The sequence below is a fragment of the Perognathus longimembris genome, chromosome 3 (assembly GCF_023159225.1).
Source record: "Perognathus longimembris pacificus isolate PPM17 chromosome 3, ASM2315922v1, whole genome shotgun sequence".
Lineage (NCBI taxonomy): Eukaryota > Metazoa > Chordata > Mammalia > Rodentia > Heteromyidae > Perognathus > Perognathus longimembris.
Genome location: NC_063163.1, coordinates 82553188 through 82573531, shown reverse-complemented (window position 1 = coordinate 82573531; position 20344 = coordinate 82553188). Strand labels below are relative to the sequence as shown.

The following is a 20344-nucleotide window of genomic DNA, read 5'->3' as shown; positions in this document are numbered from 1 at the left end:
AAGGTGATGTACAGAGGGGTTATAGTTAAATAAGTCCAGTCAAGAATACATTTCTTCTTGGATAACATCAGCCCAAGCTTGAATTTCTTTGCAGCTTTGTGTTTTATCTTAAGTGTGATTTCAGGTAGCTGATTTTCTTCTTTTAGCTTATCAGTTTTGGAAAATTTGTCTTAAAACTTCTATTCCTTGTGTAACTAGAGAAGTGACATGAAACTGATCTGGTGTGGACCCTAGATGGCCCTTAAGGCCCAGGGTACAGGCTCAGTATCCAAGGTGGTGTTATAGGGAAGTAGTGGAACCTAAGAGGCCTTGCAGGAGGTCTGTAGGTCATTAGGGTGCCCTACAAGGGCATTTTAGGACCCTGCTCCATTTGTCATTATCTCCATTGCTTCATGGTCATGAGGTGGGAAGTTCTGCCTCACCAGGCACTCCAGCCATGATGTCCTGTCTTACCATGGGTCCAATCCATCATGGAACAAAACCTCCAATCACTGTTAGCCAAAGTAAACCTTTTCTCTGTGTGAGTTTATTATCTCAGATATTTCATTATAGTCTCAGAGAGCCAACTAACAAAGAAACCATTTAGACTTCAACATCTAATGATAAAGAATTTCAACCCAAAAGCCTACATATATATTTCTGGAAAACAATTGGAACCAAGAAACTAAGTAAAGCCAGGTGTTGGTGGCTCACTCCTATAATACTAGCTACTCAGGAGGCTGAGATCCAAGGATTACAGCTCAAAGCCAGCCCGGACAGGAAAGTCCATGAGACTCTTTCTCATTTTTTTTTTTTTTTGGTCAGTCATGGGGCTTGGACTCTGGGCTTGGGCACTGTCCCTGAGCTCTTCAGCTCAAGGCTAGTGTTCTACCACTTAAGCCACAGCACCACTTCTGGTTTTCTGGTGGTTAATTGGGGATAAGCATCTCATGGACTTTCCTGCCTGGGCTGGCTTTGCACGGCGATCCTCGGGTTTCAGCCTCCTGAGTAGCTAGGATTACAGACATGAGCCACCAGTGCCAGCTCTATGAGACTGTCTATGTTGTTAGGACTGAGAATAATGAAAACCTATTAGGGATTTTTTTTTTTTTGCCAATCCTGGGGCTTGAACTCAGGGCCTGGCCACTGTCTCTGAGCTTCTTTTGCTCAAGGTTAGCACTCTACCACTTGAGCCAAAGCACCACTTCCAGATTTCTGTTTATATGGTACTGAGGAATTGAACCCAGGGCTTCATGCATGCTAGGCAAGCACTCTACCACTAGGCCAGACTCCCAGCTGTAGGAAGTAATTTGAAACAAACATTTTATGAAATATTCCATGTTAATTTTATTTATATTCTTACCCTTTTTCCTTACAAACAATAAAATATTTCTAGAATACCTAGAATACATAATTGGGTCTTATATCTTGGAATAAGCTAAGTCATAAAACTCTTCACAATACCTTTTTGAGTGTGGTACAAAATACACTGTCTGGCTCAGATGCACTGTAGCAGCAGCATTTTATTTCTCCTTTGTAACTTCTGTCTTTTATATTTTATGTGCACCTATGGTAGGGAGGGAAATAGATCATTACAGGAGCAAAAATTAAAGAGAAAAAATTAAAGCTTCATGGTACACTGTCCCAGCTACTGAGAAGGGTGAGAGTAGGGTGTAGGAAAACATTTGAGCTCAGGAGTTTGAGGTCAGCCCAGGGAACACCTTAAAAATACACGTCACATGATCATCCTCCTGAAGTTCAGTTCAGATGATGCCTTATCACTGCTCAAAATGCTTCAAGGTCTCTTTCCTTCCTACAGAACACAGAATAGCTACCTCATAGGAGTTCAGAGGTGGCTGTAAGCCAGTGGTATAATGAGTCTGTGACGCATTCATACACATTTCACAGGCCATGTCATACTTTGCCCTTGTGAGATTCTTCTTTCTACAGTGTACAAATCCCAACCACCCTCACAGTCCTGCCACACTTCACTTCATTTATGAAACCTCTCACTTTGTCCCTTTGAGTCAGTTTTAAATACGCAGCTATCAATACTCAAGATCCAAGGGTCTAGAGTCCTACTCTGAAGAGTAGGACACATATGTAAGTCTATGTTGTGATGGGCCCTTGAATCCCTTCCTAAGTTACTTTTTTTTTTTTTTTTTTTTGGCCAGTCCTGGGCCTTGGACTCAGGGCCTGAGCACTGTCCCTGGCTTCTTCCTGCTCAAGGCTAGCACTCTGCCACTTGAGCCACAGCGCCGCTTCTGGCCGTTTTCTGTATATGTGGTGCTGGGGAATCGAACCTAGGGCCTCGTGTATCCGAGGCAGGCACTCTTGCCACTAGGCTATATCCCCAGCCCCCCTAAGTTACTTTTTAAGCTGCTTTATTGAAATATAATTCATACACACACAATCTCATTTAAACTTCAAAGTTCAATTTTTTAGTATATTTACAGATAGGTACAACCATTATCAGTTATATTTAAGACATATTCATTATGACAGAAAGAAACCCTTTAACCATTACCCTGTCGTTCATTCCTAAGTAAACATTAATCTTTCTATCTCTCTAGATTTGCTTGTTCTGGATATTTTCATGAGAACAGAGTCATCCAGGATGTATTGTTTTGTGACTCATTCCTTTCCCTTAGTATAATGTTTTCAGAGTTCATCTATGCATCTGCATCATGTGAAGCAGGATTACTTTACTATACTGGTCACTGCTAAGTAACATTCCACTGTATAAATATTCCACATTTAATTCATCTATTCATCCATCAGTTGGTGGACCTATGAACTCTCTCTTGCTTTTAACTATTGTAGACCCTGCTACCATAATCATTGGTGCACAAGTTTTTATGGGGGTGTATGTTTTCATTCCTCTTGAGTACGTACCAGTTGTAGAATTGTTTGGCTCTATGTTTGTTTGTTTTATTTTGTGCCAGTACTGGGGCTTGAACTCAGGGCCTGGATGCTATTCCTTAGCATTTTTGCTCAAAGCTAGCATTCTACCCCTTGAGCCACTGCTCCATTTCCGGCTTTTTTTTTCTTTTTCTTTTTGTTTGCCAGTCCTGGGCCTTGGACTCAGGGCCTGAGCACTGTCCCTGGCTTCCTTTTGCTCAAGGATAGCATTCTGCCACTTGAGCCACAGCGCCACTTCTGGCCATTTTCTATATATGTGGTGCTGGGGAATCGAACCCAAGGCTTCATATATACTAGGCAAGCTTTCTTGCCACTAGGCCACATTTTCTTGCCATATTCCCAGCCCCCATTTCTGGCTTTTTTAAAGCACTTGATTGGAGATAAGAGTCTCATAGACTTTCCCACCCAGGCTGGCTTTGAACTGCAACCCTCAGATCTCAGCTTCTTGAGCAGCTAGGCTTTTAGGAGTGAGTCACTGGCACCCAGCTTGTCTGTAATTTTTTTTTTTTTTTCCAATCCTGGGGCTTGGACTCAGGGCCTGAGCACTGTCCCTGGCTTCTTTTTACTCAAGGCTAGCACTCTGCCACTTGAGCCACAGCGCCACTTCTGGCCGTTTTCTGTATATGTGGTGCTGGGGAATTGAACCCAGGGCTTCATGTACATGAGGCAAGCATTCTTGCCACTAGGCCATATCCCCAGCCCCTGTAATGTATTTTTATAAAGTATTTTTATAAAGTCCATAAAATCCCGAGGAAATTTTTTCTTTTTTTCAATTCTTCTTTTGGAACTGAAAATTCAAATTCATCCTTCTTCTAAAACATGAACAGAGATATTTTTCCTTTCAACAGGATAACATTTGAAGAATTAACTGAAATAATATGCACAAAATAATTTTCTTCCCTCTTCACTGACCTTTGGTAACCCCAAGTATTACATTTATAGTGAAGACTTAGAACTGTGCCAAGAATGTAGTCTTTCAAGTCTTGGGCCCTTGAGCCAACTCAACATTCCAGCTAGCTGAAGAGTAGATTTCATCAGATGTGCAATTAAAATAGTGTTCTTCACTCTTTTATTCTCAGAAATGGAAACCCTCCAACAATGGTAATCAACTAAATTCCTTTTCATAGACATAACTTAATTTTTCATAATTTTCTGGAATTAGCTTTAAGATGTTTTACCCAAGTTCTTAGTTGCCTTTCAGTGTTTTGTTTTGTTAATTTTTGTGCTAAACCTGGGGTTTGAACTTAGGGCCTAGGCACCATTCTTGAGCTTTTTTGGTGAAGGCTAGCATTCTTTCACTTGCACTATAGCTCTTTTTCTGGCTTTTAGGTTGTGAATTGGAGATAAGAGTGTCAGGGGCTTTCCTGCCCAGACTGACTTCGAAACTCAATCCTCAGATCTCACTCACATGTGGAAGCTACAAAAGTTGGTCTCACAGAAGTGGAGAATGGGGCTGGGAATGTAGCCTAGTGGGTAGAGTGCTTGCCTAGCATGAATGAAGCCCTGGGTTCAATTCTTTAGCACCACATAAACAGAAAAAGCCAGAAGAGGCACTGTGGCTCAAGCAGTAGAGTGCTAGCCTTGAGCAAAAAAAAAAAAAAAAAAAAAAAAAAAGAAGCCAGGGACAGTGCTCAGGCCCTGAGTTCAAGACCTAAGAGTGGCAAAAAAAAAAAGTGGAGAATGGTAGCTGCCAAAGGCTGGGAGAAAAGATAGGAAAGGAGGAAAGGAGAGAAAGGCTGATCAATGGGTACTAAGTTACAGTCGCATAGGAGTGAGAGGTACTGGTTTACTATTGTATAGCTGGCAAAATACTGCCTATTTCAAAAAGCAGAGAGAACTTTGAATGTTTTCACCAAACTGACTTTAAAGGTCTAGCTGGGCAGTCCAGTAGAGACATGTAGGGAAATCTTGTACCTATGACAGATCTGGGAATCATTTGTAAAGAAGAAAAAAGATCAAGAAGGCTATGGTAACTTAGGCAAAGAAAGCAAAGGGAAGAGGCAGCTAGGGACAAATTCTTCAAACATTTCAAAAGCTGACTTCTAGCAAATGTTGAGTTAGTGTTAAGTACAATATATTATGTTCTATATAGCACGCATCCCATCTAATATATAATCAAAATGTTAAAATGTTAAATGTTAAAATGTTAAAACTTCCTTAAGACGCCCAAATTGAGATGAGTAATCACTTACAACTACCAAGGGGGTGGGTGCTGGTGGCTCACACCTGTAATCCTAGCTACTCAGGAGGCTGAGCTCTGAGGATCACAGTTCAAAGCCAGCCTGGGCAGAAAAGTCCCCATAAGACGCTTATCTTGAATTAATCACTCAAAAACCAGTGGTGCTGTGTGACTCAAATGGTACAGTGCTAGCCTTGAGCACAAAACGGCTCGATGACAGCACCTAGGCCCAGAATTCAAGCCCCACAACCACCACCACTACCACCCAACCAAACAAAACCAAACTACCAGAGGGTGGGCATGGTGGCTCACATCTGTAATTCTAGCTATTCAAGAGGCTGAAATCTGAGGAAACCATCCCAGACAAAAAAGTCTGTGAGATACTTTTTCTTACTTTTTTTCCCCCTTGCTAGTCCAGGGGCTTGAACTTAGGGCCTGAGCACTGTCCCTGGCTTCTTTTTGCTCAAGGCTAGCACTCTACCACTTGGGCCACAGCACCACTTCTGGCTTTTTCTATATATGTGGTGCTGAGGAATCAAGTCCAGAGCTTCATATATACAAGGCAAGCAATCTACCACTAGGCTATATTCTCATCTTGTGAAATTCTTATCTCCAGTAAACTACTCAGAAAAAGTTGGACGTGGTGCTGTGGTTCAAGTAGTATGGTGCTAACCTTGAGTGAAAAGGAGCTCAGGGACAGTGCGCAAGCCCAGAGCTTCAGTCCCAGGACTGGCAAAATAAAAATAAATAAAATAAACTACCAGGAATAAAATTTAGGTCCGTATATTTTTTAAAAGACTGCAGTGATATTTGCTTCATGTCATTGTAAAGAAAAAAATAAAGGCCCTGTCTTTTGAAAAGTTATTTTTTAAAATCTGTATGGTATGGTTATAAAGTTAAATGAGCTGACTTTTAAATTGGTAAGTTAATGTATATATTTAATTATAGGTATATAGATACATGTATGTATATACACATGTAGATTAAAGATATATATTTGCAGGTTATCTATGTCTCTATATATCATATTGTAATACATATATTACAGTACCTATAATCAGAATTTTAACTTGGAATGGAGGTTCATCAAGTTATTTCTAAGCAGCCTCACAGCAGTGAGTTGGTTCTTGGGCCATGCTAGGCCAGGTTGCATCTTGATCACAAAGCACATCTTGGTATAGTAAAAACTCTGAGCTGACATATATGCATCTCAGATCCTTATTTTACAATGTCCCCTAAATGGCCTGTGGTTTTAGTGTGGATCAAGTCATTTAGGTTTTTTCCTAAGCTTCAGTTTCCTGGTCCTGGGGGGCTGGTTGAGGCAATTTCTAAGTTCTATTTCAACTTGAAAAGTATATGCTTTTGGCATGTTCTCCCACTTAAAAATCTTTCACTCAGATTCATACACACATGCATGCACAGTGACACACACATACACACACACAAAAACACACACACCTGAGTTCTATTTATGACTCAAATTCCAACAGTCTTTAATTGCTCCAAAGGTAAGTCAAAAGAAAATCAGAATATAAACACTCTGGGCCTTAGCAAATTTTAACTGTCACTGATCCCCCAGTACAGCAAAGAAGGTGTTGTGAGCCCTCTGTATTTATAGCTTTCTTGACTCTGCCACAAGGTTACAATCTAGGCACTGGAGCTAACAGAACAGGCAGAAAGAAATGTTTTGAAAATAAACCTTAGGGTTAATGAAAGATTATCCAGCATGCAATTTTTTTCTAAAATTTCACAGCTATTAGAATTTTTTTTTGTTATGGTTTCTCTCCTGTTTCTACTTTGCTGCCCTGAACAGTTTTCCTTCAGCACTATCAGTTTTAAAGATTCAAACAGTTAAAAGTTAAATGGTATGTACTTAAGTTTATATTGACTTTTTGGGAAAGGATCTACTTATTAGCCTCTGTAGTGGACTGAATTTTATTTTCTAGCCACTCTCCAATTCATATGTTGAAACACTAACTCCAAAAGTGACTTTAGAAGATACAGCCTTTAGGAGAGGATTAAGGATTTCATGAGGCCCTACCCTACAGGATTGATGGGCTTAAGAGAAGAGGAAGGGAAAAAGATGGTAAGGTACCAGAAGTAGCAACTGTAAGTCAGGAAGAGAGCCCTCACCACATAATGAACCTGTAGGAACCTTGGTCTTACACATCTAACCTTTAGAACTGAGCGCAAACAAATTGCTATTGTAGTAATTTGTAATGGTAGGTGAGCAGACTTGAACAGGCTAAATGCTAAAAACTACTCAGATGATTTAAAAATGGTTATTAAGTTAATGGTTGAAATATATACTTCTTTTCCTTCTTTTGTAGTAAGAAATGCAGGTCTAAAAAATAAACTCTCTCTCTCTCACTCACACATACACACATTGATAATTCAAAGAACTGGGTGACAGTATTATTCTTTGAAATGAAGACATTTCTTATGTTTAATCTTTTTCCAATAACTAAATCCTACCACACAAACAAAGATGCTCGATTAAGAGCAAAATTGTGACTAAAAATCATCTAGAGACTAAATTTACTTGACCTTTCAACAAAACTGCCTCTGAATATGAAGCTAAAATGTCTATGTTCCTCATGATAAGTGATTACAACTATTTTGCTTTACAGGTATGCAAAGAAATTTCTTTGAGTTATCTATTTGACACTTGGAAATAAAGCGAAGTTGGACTAGGATGTAGCTCAGATTAACATGCCTGCACAGCATGCATGAGGCCCTGGGTCCAATCCCTACCACAGCAAAACCAACCAACTAAAGAACAATAATAAAGACAACAGCAACATTGCATCAACCTTCCACATACCATGAGATTTAAAATGCTCCTTAAAGCTGTTTATGAATGGAATCAACCCTCTCCACTTATACCAGCCTTGTCTCCATGAAAGTCAAACCCAGCTTAAAAACCCACTATTATCCACCCTGTTCAGGACAGAAGTCCAAGGTCCTCTGCTGTGATCTGCTCCTCAGTCTCATCCTTACTGACCCTGGGCCTTGTACCGGTTGCCCCAACTGCACAGAATCCTCCCGGCAGACACTAAGAAGCCCCTGCTAGCAAGAAAGGAAGAAAAGTCTCCTTCCTAATGAACTAGAATCTGCTCAAGGCACTGCCTACATCACAGAGGTTTTCTCTTTTATGTTCCTTGAGAAGAGTGTTATAAATGCTTACTTTCCATGCGGTACTTAGCATACAGTATTTAAGTTGTCACGTGTGAGTATGTCCCCATCAGAAACATGCGCTGATGGACAGCAGAGATCCTATTTGTATCAGTACTGGCCAGCAGACTGGCTGACACATTGCGTGTCACATTGAGTGTTCCTTTTAGAGTAATATCATGGGAAATATTTCTGCAATGCACATCGCCATGACTTCTTTATGTGCTTTTCTGAATTACTGTTTCCACAGATTGCTTTACTTAAGACAAATTCGACCTTTATTTTGAAGATTTATTACTTTTATTAAATGACGTAATGTCCAAATGTCAACAACTTCAGACTGTCAGCATTCCAGTGTACTAGCTGGATGTCATAATGAACTGGCAGTTTAAATTACCCCCCATTCAAATATCTATGAGCCTCTTTGGACTTAGACTGTAGATGCATTAGCCTTACAAAAGTGAAATAATCTAGATTACATGGTCCACAAAATTTTAATCCTGTTCCATAATATTCTTTTGTACAAAGGGTCCTAATACATGGTGTCTTTGCATTAAGAAGCTTAGAATCCTTACTTAGGCCTGTCTTCATCAGCGAGCCCCAAATATAACATATTAATTGATAGAACTTCATCCAGTCTTTTACTAGGATTTCTTGATCATGCATTCACTCATTGGTAGTCTTAGGTAAATGAAGACATTCTGGAACAAGCAGAAAAGAGAAAACACACTAGTCCTGATATTAGACCACTCTGGGCACAGAGGACAGACAGAAGTAAGAGTTCATGTAATTTACACCACATTACCTCATTAACATTTATTCTGTACCAGCTCTCTGTCTGCCAGGCAGTACACCTCATTTAAGCATTAGCACAACACCGTGGCAGAGTTACTATTATTGATCTCAGTTTACAGATCCAGACCTGCCGGCCAGCTTCACAGAGCTAGTATGCAGTAGAGCTGGGATACAAAGCTCAAGTCCAGTCTTTTAGCCATTCTGGTAGAATTTTCAGCTAAATCATTCTATGAAAGACTTCAGAAATGAATGACTTAAAATTATAAAGGATTCCATTCAGCCTACAAGCTACCTGAATTCTACCTATGTAATCATGCTGATCTATTTTGCCTACAGCTAAACCAGAGACTGAACCTCTTAATCTCAAACTTGCTTTTCCTTTTGTATGTTTTTAAAGGCAATATAGTCCAGCATCATGGTGTACAACTGTTGTTCCAGCTTCTCAGGAGGCTGAGGCAGGAGGATTGATTGATCCCAGGAGTTCAAGACTAACCTGGGCAAATAGAGGCATTGTATACATTCATGCACACACGTGCATGCACATGTATACACACACAGAGGCAGTATTATCATTGAGAGTGGTATGTAAAACCAAGGAAGTCTAACGTTTCTAAAATTCTCTACTCAAGTGCGTTGAGGTGTGCTGAGCTACACAAGTATATGCTGTGTTCTGATTGCCTACCACACTCAGCATAGTGCATTCTGCCCAGGGTATAGCCTGGAAGTGGTGGCTACACAGCCAGATGTGAAACAGGTTACAATATCTAGGTGTGAGGAATTACACTCGAGGTTGTTCACCCACTGATGAGGCATTTCTCAGTGTTTATCCCTATTGTCAAGTGATGTACAACACTAGTTTAAAATATAAAACTAATCTTAAAGGTTAATTACTCTCCCACTAAGCCACATTCCCAGCCCCCAATTTTTTTTGGGGGGGTCAGTAGTGGGGCTTGAACTCAAGGGCCTGGGTACTGCCCTTGGGCTCTTCAGCTCAAGGCTAGCACTCTGCCACTTGAGCCACAGTGCCACTTCTGGCCGTTTTCTGTATATGTGGTGCTGGGGAATTGAACCCAGGGCCTCATGTATATGAGGCAAGCTCTCTTGCCACTAGGCCATATCCCCAGCCCTACTATTTGCATTTAAATAACAACTTGAAATGTTGATCTTTGTGGCTGTTCACTAGAGAAAAGAAGACAGCTGTGATTTAGTGAATCCCAACAAGACTTTTGAGGGGGCAAGCTTCTTCGATGAGAGTACTCTAAGGCCAGTGGGTATTTTTGACTTTCTTTGTTCTTAACCTGCAATTAAACCTAATATGTACAAATCAAGTGGGTGAGTGGGCAAGAGCAGGCTTACCAGAGTGTGAAATGCTTTTGTGGGAGGCTCAAAAAGGCAGCTTGTGAACCACCACCAAAACCAAGTAAGGAGATCCCTCTGCTATTAAGGAACATGCAAATACTTTTTAGAAAGGAGACAGCTATCTTAGTCATACAAATGTCCTGGTACTCATCTGAATGCCCAGATCTTCCATATTCACTACTCAGCAGCCTCAAAGATTGGACTAAAGGCTGAGAAGGCAGGGTGCACAGGAGAGTTTCTTTTCTGTTCCCCACTCTGACAGGCAGGGCACTGAATTAGCATTTGTCTGAGTGGTAACTTCCAAATATCTGAGTTACCACTTCCAAATATCTGAGTAGAAAATAAAGTGGTTAAAGAGATAACTGGAAGAGATTTGTATGGGAGGAGGGTTGGGGGTTGAATACAAAAGGAGAGGATCAGCATAATGAATAAAGCTCACCAAGTTAAAATCCACCCTAAATAAAAATGGACACAGAGAAACTTTAAAAAATAATAGTCACACTATGGTATGTATGTATTATATAAGAGAGAGGAGAGGAAGGAAAGGGGACAGGGGACAGGGGAAAGAAGGGGAGGGAAAGGAAGGGAAGAGAAGAGAATGGAGGGGAGCAGAAGAGAAGAGAGAAGGAGAGAGGAAGGGGAAGTGGAGGAGAAAGAAGAAGGGGAGGAGGGGAACTTCAGCACACTGGAGAGCATTTTGTTTTTCTTTCTGAATCCTATTGTTCTTTCTGTCAGATAATTTTGTGTCAGTGGCCTAATTATTTTCTTTTCTTTGCTCATTTCCCTCTCTTCTCCTTCCTTCCTTCCTTCCTTCCTTTTCTCCCCTCTTATACATCCAGAAATAATGAAATCAAGTTCTTTAAGTATTGCTTCAGTCCTTCATTTTTTGGTCCTCTCCACAAACACTTGCCTGGTTTCTTTGGAACTGGATTAACATCAGATACTACAGTGCCTAGGCCACAGCACATGCCACCATTCACAAAGTGCCATTAAAGCTGCAAAGGGGGAATTATCAAAGCTAGTCAGTGGAAGCTAAACATACAAAGCAGAAATGAAAAACTTCAGCATTTAGTCACTTAAATGCAAATAGTAAACTTAACAGTGAAATTTGATAGCAAGTTTGCTTCCGAGTTTGCTAAAACTTAAAGGACCTTTATCACCAGGAGCAACCCTGGCCTTTGTAGCTAGAATCCTCCCCTAAACCTAGATAATTTATGAATGAAGGTTTAGCAAGATAGTTTTTTTCCCCCCTCTCATTTAAATTTAAGCAGTGGTCTTAACAGTCCAACTTCAAAGCAAGACAAAAGGATGTGGTCATTTGTGATCATATTTTTTTTTCTCCTCTGAGTTTCTCTTTCACATAATTACACTATTTATGAACAAAAGTGACCATCAAAAGGTCTTTTTTTTTTTGAGGAGTATTTGTATGTTCTGTTTTCCTAATAGGTGCCATTTGTCATTCCGTGTCCTGTTCTCTTGTAAGTAGGAAAAACAAAAGGAAGCATAACTTTCTGGGTAGATCCAGGAAGGACCAAGAAGCCAGCCATACTTAGAAATATCGGAGACAGAGCAAACTATTGGTGAGAGGAGAAAGTTCCTCAGGAGCCCTATGTCTCAGGATGAATGAAAGTGTAGCCTGGGAGATTTTGGCACCTCTCCTGCTGACTACTGAAGACTGAAGGCAGACTCACTTGTGGGCTAAGAACTTGAACTCAGAAGACTTGTTTTTTTTAATGATGCTTCTGCTTTTGCTTTTGGGCCACTGGCCAATTTAATCTCTGTCCTAGCTTCAAGTAGCATATAGATCATATAAAGACCATCCCTTAGAGCTGCTATAGATATTATAAGTGGATATTATAAGTTATTATAGGAGATATTATAAGTAGAAGGCTGTCACATATCAAATCAGACTTTAAAAGTTTTTAGTTCTCGGGCTGGGGATATAGCCTAGTGGCAAGAGTGCCTGCCTCGGATACACGAGGCCCTAGGTTCGATTCCCCAGCACCACATATGCAGAAAACGGCCAGAAGCGGCGCTGTGGCTCAAGTGGCAGAGTGCTAGCCTTGAGCGGGAAGAAGCCAGGGACAGTGCTCAGGCCCTGAGTCCAAGGCCCAGGACTGGCCAAAAAAAAAAAAAAAAAAAGTTTTTAGTTCTTATCTATTATTGTGGATAAATGGAGTTCTTGTTTCCTAAATCTATTGGTACTCCTATAGGTAGTGTGTTCTTAGGAAAACAATAAACAACCACATAGACACACCAGGAATAACACCTTTCTCATGTCTCAAATTATTTCTTATAACGAATACTGTATATGCGGTAGTCTATTCTTGAACAATCACAATATTTATTTTCAGAATATTCTGAAAGCTGAATCTACCAACCTATGGGTGTTTTAAAGTGGACAAATCTGCTGGGTGCTGGTGGCTCACGTTTATTATCCTAGCTACTTCGGAGGTTGAGATCTAAGGATCTCAGTTCAAAGCCAGCCAGAAAAAGTCCATGAGACTCTTAGCTCCAATTAACCACTAGAAAACTGGAATTGGAACTGTGGCTCAATGTGGCAGAGCACTAGCCTTGCTTCGCTCAGGGACAGCATCTAGGCCCTGAGTTCAAGCCCCATGACTAACAAACAAAGAAACAACTAAAGTAGACAAACCTGAAATGAACAGAGAATAGTCTGGCAGACCCTGCCTGTTCTTTGCTCACTGACATGAAATGTACAGACAACTCCCTGTCCACTCTGGGATGGGGTTTAACAGGAGAAGCCAATTATGACAAACTTTCAACAGCCATTGCAGTGATTGGTCCAGGGACAGACACAAATTCCAATTATCCCACAGAACATCTATTACCTTCTAATATATCTCATGGCTTTTTTTTTTAAATTTGCATGTTTTCTGTCTCTCCCTTTCCTCTAAGAGCAAGTTCTTCATGCTGTTTTTTGTTCACTGCTGCAGCTCCAATGTTGGAACTCATGTTCAGCACATTGTGTTTGTGCGAGAAATAGTTGCTCTGCCAAGCGTCGATGGCTCACACCTGTGATCCTAGCTACCCAGGAGGCTGAGACCTGAGGTTCTCCAGTCAAAGCCAGACCAAGTAGAAAAGTCCATGAAAATCTTAACCAGCAAAAACCCAAAGTGTGGCTCAAGTGATAGAACACCAGCCTCAAATAGTTAAAGCTAAGCAAGAGCTCAAGGTTCTTTTTTTTTTTAAATTTATTTTATTTTTTTATTTTTTTTTGGCCAGTCCTGGGGCTTGGACTCAGGGCCTGAGCACTGTCCCTGGCTTCTTCCCGCTCAAGGCTAGCACTCTGCCACTTGAGCCACAGCGCCGCTTCTGGCCGTTTTCTGTATATGTGGTGCTGGGGAATCGAACCTAGGGCCTCGTGTATCCGAGGCAGGCACTCTTGCCACTAGGCTATATCCCCAGCCCCTCAAGGTTCTTAATTCAAGTTCTGAAACAATCAACAAAACAAAACAAAAACAGAAAATAAAAGAAATAGCTGCTCTAAGCCTGAATCAATAGACTAATTCTAAGACCATGTGGAATAAGTTTCTTTTGCCTTGCCTTTTGTCTGTGTGCTGTTTTTCCTGTGCTGATAGCACTCTCCAGACTGCATACTGTCATGTGACATGCTAGGCAAGTCACCACTACTGAGCTACACCCTAGGCTGCAGGTTTTGCGAAGGTGAGTTTCCTTGTGCCCTGAAGTTATTTCCTTATTGCAGTGTATCTGCAAAGCTGGCTGAGAAATGCGATGTAGTTAACTCATCTCTCCATGTTCCTGGGGTCCTGTCCTTCCCTCTGCTGCTTCATGCCAGTGGCACTTTGCTTGGGAGTCTGGCCCTGTTTCTGTGAAGTCATTATCTCCATGACTTTGTTAGAAAGTGACTGAATAGATGGCGGTTTTAAGTTGTTGAGACGACAAGCAGGGTTTTTCAGAAGAAATTCTTTTATGAGTTCCAATGCAATAAAAACGTTCAGTGATTCAACTAGCTGGATTACCTTTCGTTCACTGAGAGGGAAATTCCACTAAAGAGAGCATATGTCTCTTTAATTTTTGCTCTCCAGAAGCTTCCCACTCAGTGCCATTTTTCACACTGAGCGCCAGAGCCCTCAAAGGTCTCAGGGAACAGAGATGTGGACTGTTTGAACTGGGCTGACTACAAAATATATTAGCCAAAATGACACCTTCGCCACTTGGCCCAGAATTATTAACTCCCTCTTCTTCAGCTTTTTGCTATGAGAGCTGCTTATATCTTTGTAACTAAGTGTTAGAAAAATCACCAAAACATAGATTTACATTAAAGGAACTCCCTAAATATTCTTGAACAAGTTTGCTTGGTTGCAGTGTTCTCAGAAAAAGAAGATAATCTGAAATTAAGACAATGCTAAAATAAACATCTGTGCTGCTTTAAAGCTTCTGATTTTTGAATGTTACATGAATACAGCTTGCATCTCAGTTTGTGGTACTTATGGTGGGTTTTTTTGTTTGTTTCTTTAGCAGTTTGCTCAGACAATGTTCTCACAACTTGATGTGTGATAAGCTTGGGAACTTGGTTGTGCTACTGGGAATCCAAGAATTTCATTAGATACTGCTTTCTCTTAATATTCAATTGATAGGAAGGGCATAGGGAAAACCAGAAAGATGTAGTGCCTGGAGTTAGAGAATGGGAAGTATCTACACCCTACTCTGCTCCTTATTAGTGTGGTCAGTAGCCTGCTATTTGAAAAGACTCAGAGCACAGGTCTTAATTAAAGCAGACTTGTGTTCAAATCCCAGGTCAATTAGCCATATGACCATGAGCAAATTTTATATCTGTTCAGGGCTCAGTCTCTTCATCTATAAAATGGACATCAGTGGGTTTGGTAGGATAATGCATGGAAAATATGAAATAAGATGACTTATACACAGTAAGCAGTACCATAATACAATACTTAGGGTGTGTGTGTGTGTGTGTGTTTGTGCGTGTGTGTGTGTGTGTTTTGATGGGCAATGGAACCCAGAGCCTTTGCATTTACTAAGGCAAGTACTCGATCACTGAACTAACATCCCTAGCCTATAAAGGAAATAATTAAGTGATAGTCTATATAGAGTATATATAAGGATCTTAAATGTACTTAACTATTAATTTTCTTTTCTTTCTTTTTTTTTTTTTTTTTTTGGCCAGTCCTGGGGCTTGGACTCAGGGCCTGAGCACTGTCCCTGGCTTCTTTTTGCTCAAGGCTAGCACTCTGCCACTTGAGCCACAGCGCCACTTCTGGCTGTTTTTGTATATGTGGTGCTGGGGAATTGAACCCAGGGCTTCATGTACATGAGGCAAGCACTCTTGCCACTAGGCCATATCCCCAGCCCTTAACTATTAATTTTTTGCTATGTTATATATGTCAAAAAGTTGGCTTGGCTGTTGTTCAATTTTCACCCCTACTGTTTTGGAAACAGTGATAACAATAATGTAATTAAGTGTTAGTTTAGTTTTTCTTCACTGGTACTTTCATTTTGTGACAGGAATTGCTTTTAAGATATTTTCACGAGGCTACCATGGTTACATAGAACAATAAATCATGTAGAAAAGGTCAGTATAATTATTTGACTTGGATTTTTTCTTATTCCATGCTTTATTTGCTAATAATCTTCATTATATCAATTCTATTTAAAAAAAAATTATCCTTAAGTAGTTACAAAGGGGTTAAAAAGGGTTTCAGATCTGGGATGTAGTTCAGTGGCAAAGTACTTGCCTAGCAAGTGCAACATCCTGGGTTTGATCCCTAGGACCAAAAAGGAAAAGACATAAAAGGGGAGACAGCCTTCAAATCAATTGTGAGTACAATGCATCTTAATCAATGTCACTCCTTACATCATTCTCAATTCTTAATTTTTTTATCTTGACTTACATCCCAAGGAATATGAATGGATGTGAAGCATTTCATATTTTATTTTCCTTCAGTTTAAAATTAACTTAAATCTGTCTTTGATTTAGCGAATTCTAATATCCATTTATAATATTATCATTTATGCCCAGAATAACCAAATCATGTGGTAGGTTCTATCTTTTTATTCTTATTTCCTTATTTGTTCTTTAAGACAGTGTATTACTATGTAGCCCAGGCTGGCTCCAAATTAAAAATCTTCCTGCCTCAGCTTTGGTATGCAAACAACGCCTGGTTAGATTTCATCTTTGAAGATGCTTGTTTTCTATGCTGTATACTAACTTAAATCAATCACTTGATTATAAACTAGAGTATACTTGACATTAGACTTCTGCTCTCTAGTGTTTGTTGGAGGATCACTGCTTCTCACTGTCCAATATGGTAATCTTTTAGAACATGGACTATTAAGCACTTGAAAGATGGCCAGTGCAACAGAGGAACTGAATTTATGATTTTGTTTTATTTCCGTGAATGAAAATGTAAGTAGCTTATGTAACTATAGCCCTCTGTTCATCACCTTTACAATAAATTAAAAATAAAATGTAAGTAGCTGTGTGGTGATCTTGCTGCACAGCACAGTTTGGGGCAGTTCAGACATCACCACAGGTAGTCATGTTGAAGTTGAATAACAATACTGAGTGTGAATGCAAGGCCTTGAGTTCAAGCCCAGGAAATGACACATAAACACACAAAGATGTCTATGAAAGAAATCTGGTTAAGTTATATAAGCAACTGTGACTTTGAAAACATTTAGCAATGTGGGCAAAGGATATAGCTCAGAGGCTAAGTGTTTGTCTAGCATGTTATGAGGAATTGTGGTCCATTCTAGCCCAGGAAGGTAAGGAGGAAGGAAAGGAGGGAGGGAGGATAAAAATAAAAGAAAGAAGGAAGGAAAGTAGGAAGAAAGGAAAGGAGGGAAACACAAATGCTATGATTTTGGATTACATCAGGTAATGCTAATGCTAATGCTTACACATTACATATCGTATAGCCATTACATAATGGATATTAAAAGGATATAAACAGGGCTGGGGATATGGCCTAGTGGCAAGAGAGCTTGCCTCGTATACCTGAGGCCCTGGGTTCAATTCCCCAGCACCACATATACAGAAAAAAACGGCCAGAAGTGGCGCTGTGGCTCAAGTGGCAGAGTGCTAGCCTTGAGCAAAAAAGGAAGCCAGGGACAGTGCTCAGGCCCTGAGTCCAAGGCCCAGGACTGGCCAAAAAAAAAAAAAAAAAAAAAAAAAAGGACATAAACATACTGGAATTTTTACGTAATCAACATCTAGCTATGTCATTCACAAAAAGTAGGACATTTTTCTTGGTTGGGAAAGTGAGTGGCAGTGAGAAAATAGTTTCTCAAAACATTTTATTTGTTAATGATTCATTACTAATATCTGACTCAACAAGTGTCACCATCTATTAGTGTCTTACAATTACATTATTCACAGGATGTGTGAGACAGCTCATATTAGCTTGATCTTATAAATGAAGAAATGAAAGCAACACTAAAAGAAACTAATTGCCCACGGTTGCATACTGACTCGACAGAGAAAGGGGAGTATCACTTCTACCATGAATTTCTTGGTTCTCTCTAACAGCTTTTGTCACAACCTTACACTCTGACGTTATTTTTGGCTTCTGAGTAACACCCATCTTAACCAGAGGCCTGTAGTATCAGGATCTTACACAAGAGAATGGTAATGAGGGCCTTGAAAGGGGAAACACAGCATATCTGCTGATGCTTCATTCTGCTGAGCCCTGTTTTAAAATCTGGAGTGAAAAATCAAACTGACAAAGAACAAAAAACTCCATCTTTAAGGAGAAGAAAATGCAGAAAATAATAGTCAATTAAAAGGAGATTTAAGGGAACACAATGGAGAGAGAGAGAGAGAGAGAGAGAGAGATTGACTGAATTGAACTGGGTATAATTCTAGTTATCTCGGAGACAGAAACAGGGAGGATTGAGGTTCTGAGGCCAGCTTGGGCAAGAAGTTCATGAGACTGAATTTCAACCAGTACACTGGGTATGGTGGCCTGTGCCTGTCATCCCAGCTATGAAGGAAGTATAAACTGGAGGGTCAAAGTTTAAGTGAGCATAGGTAAAAAGTGAGAGCCTATTTAAAAAATAACTAAAGAGCCATGGGTATGGCTCAGGTGGTGGAGGGCCTGCCTAGCAAGTGTGAGGTGGCTCAGAATTCAAACTCCAGTACCATCAAAATAAAATTTAAAAATGTGACTTTAGCTCAGATCTAAATAACCAACTGACTTGGGTGATACTGATCCTAGGAAGAGACAGGCAAAGCATTATAGACAAAAGGTATTTGCAGCTCTAATACAATGAGGAAGCTTCTCACTTAGACCTTCACATAATACTGGGTTCTTCTAATATTTGAAAGGTTTATGATAACAGTAACCTAGGACTGGGGTGTGGCTCAAGTGGCAGAGTACTTGTCTGGCACATATAAGGTCTCGGGTTCAAACTCAAGAATGACCAAGGGAAAATGAAAACAAAAACCCATCAGGTTGAGTCAGATACTGAAGTAGCAAACTTTACATAGAACAGGAATGACTGAATCACTCAGTAACCTGAGGTCAAAATTTAGGGAAATGAAAAGCAAACCTTTTACACGGGAAACCAACCAGAGTGACTTTTTATGAAGCAATCAAGCTGGAATAAGTAGTTATGGCTCTCTCTTGCTTGGTGATATTTACCATCTCTGTCCTTGAAGTCTTTTACAAAGTATTTGATAAAACTTTGTTGTTGGCTGGGGATATGGCCTAGTGGCAAGAGTGCTCGCCTTGTATAGAAGCCCTGGGTTCGATTCCCCAGTACCACATATATAGAAAATGGCCAGAAGTGGCGCTGTGGCTCAAGTGGCAGAGTGCCAGCCTTGAGCAAAAAGAAGCCAGGGACAGTGCTCAGGCCCTGAGTCCAAGGCCCAGGACTACCAAAAAAAAAAAAAACAACAAAAAAACTTCGTTGTTGCCCTACCTCTTATCCTGCCTGTCTTACTTAAGGAACAATATAATGAATCAGCTTCTAGTAGGGAGAAAGTCTAGGAAGGAAGAGCTAGGCTCTTTTAAGCCCATAAAAAGCAAATGTTTCAGCAGTGACATGTCCATTTCTCAACCATGGTACATGCCTATGTACACAGTAACTGTGTTATTTGCCTGGGAGCTCCTGAAATCAACATACAGGAAGTCTCCAGCTTGCAAAACAGTTTGCCTCCAAGTGTTCACTTCCAGGCTATGTATCTGTAACTCTGAATCTTTCCATTCACAGGTCAATGTTTCAGATGGAATCTAGGTTTGTGGGTTAGTCTACAACAGGGCATATTAACTCATACAAATCCAGTACATTATTTTGCATTTTCAAATCTTTTTTAAAGTGCTACTAAAATATACTAATGTAAATCAGAATACACTTATTAATTTTTAAAAATGTAACTTGAATTAAGACAGTGTATTACCATACATGGTAAATGTAGACAAGGAAATTCTAAACTGAGCTTTGGCATCACTTAGGATTTTAGGATTGGTAACATTAGTTCTTTATCCTAGCTAATTTCATTTATAATGGTGTAGCTTTCTGTAAAACCAGAGAACATGATGGTTAGTAAAGACTTCAGAGATCATTTTCAGTCTACTCTTGAGATGGAGAAACTGAGACTTAGAATTGCTATACAACCTAGCAGTTCTGGTTATATATCAGAAGGGAATCCTATCAGTACATAGAAGGAATATTTTAATTTCAATGTTCATTGTAGCATGATTCACAATAGCTATGATATTGTAACTATCTATATGTCTGACAACAGATGAATGAAAGATGGAATATGTACACAATAGATACTAACTAGCCTTAAAAAAAAGAAATCTGTCACCTGCAAAAAATCAAAATCACCAAAAGAGGGGTTCTAAGCAGATCCATGTGCACCAATGATCATACAGTATTATCATAGCCAAAAGATGAAAACAACCTAAGGGCTCTGGATGAACAAGG

At 40.0% G+C, this 20344-nt stretch overlaps 1 protein-coding gene across 2 annotated transcripts in view; it reads right to left on the bottom strand.

Annotated features, from left to right (window-relative positions):
* The window catches only part of Taok3 (TAO kinase 3), a 133151-nt gene that overhangs the window by 73924 nt on the left and 38883 nt on the right, over window positions 1-20344 (bottom strand). For both annotated transcript variants that reach the window (XM_048342867.1, XM_048342868.1), the window contains exon 2: window positions 1444-1546. The gene's annotated coding sequence lies outside the window, so the exon portion shown is untranslated. The remainder of the gene's footprint in view (window positions 1-1443; window positions 1547-20344) is intronic.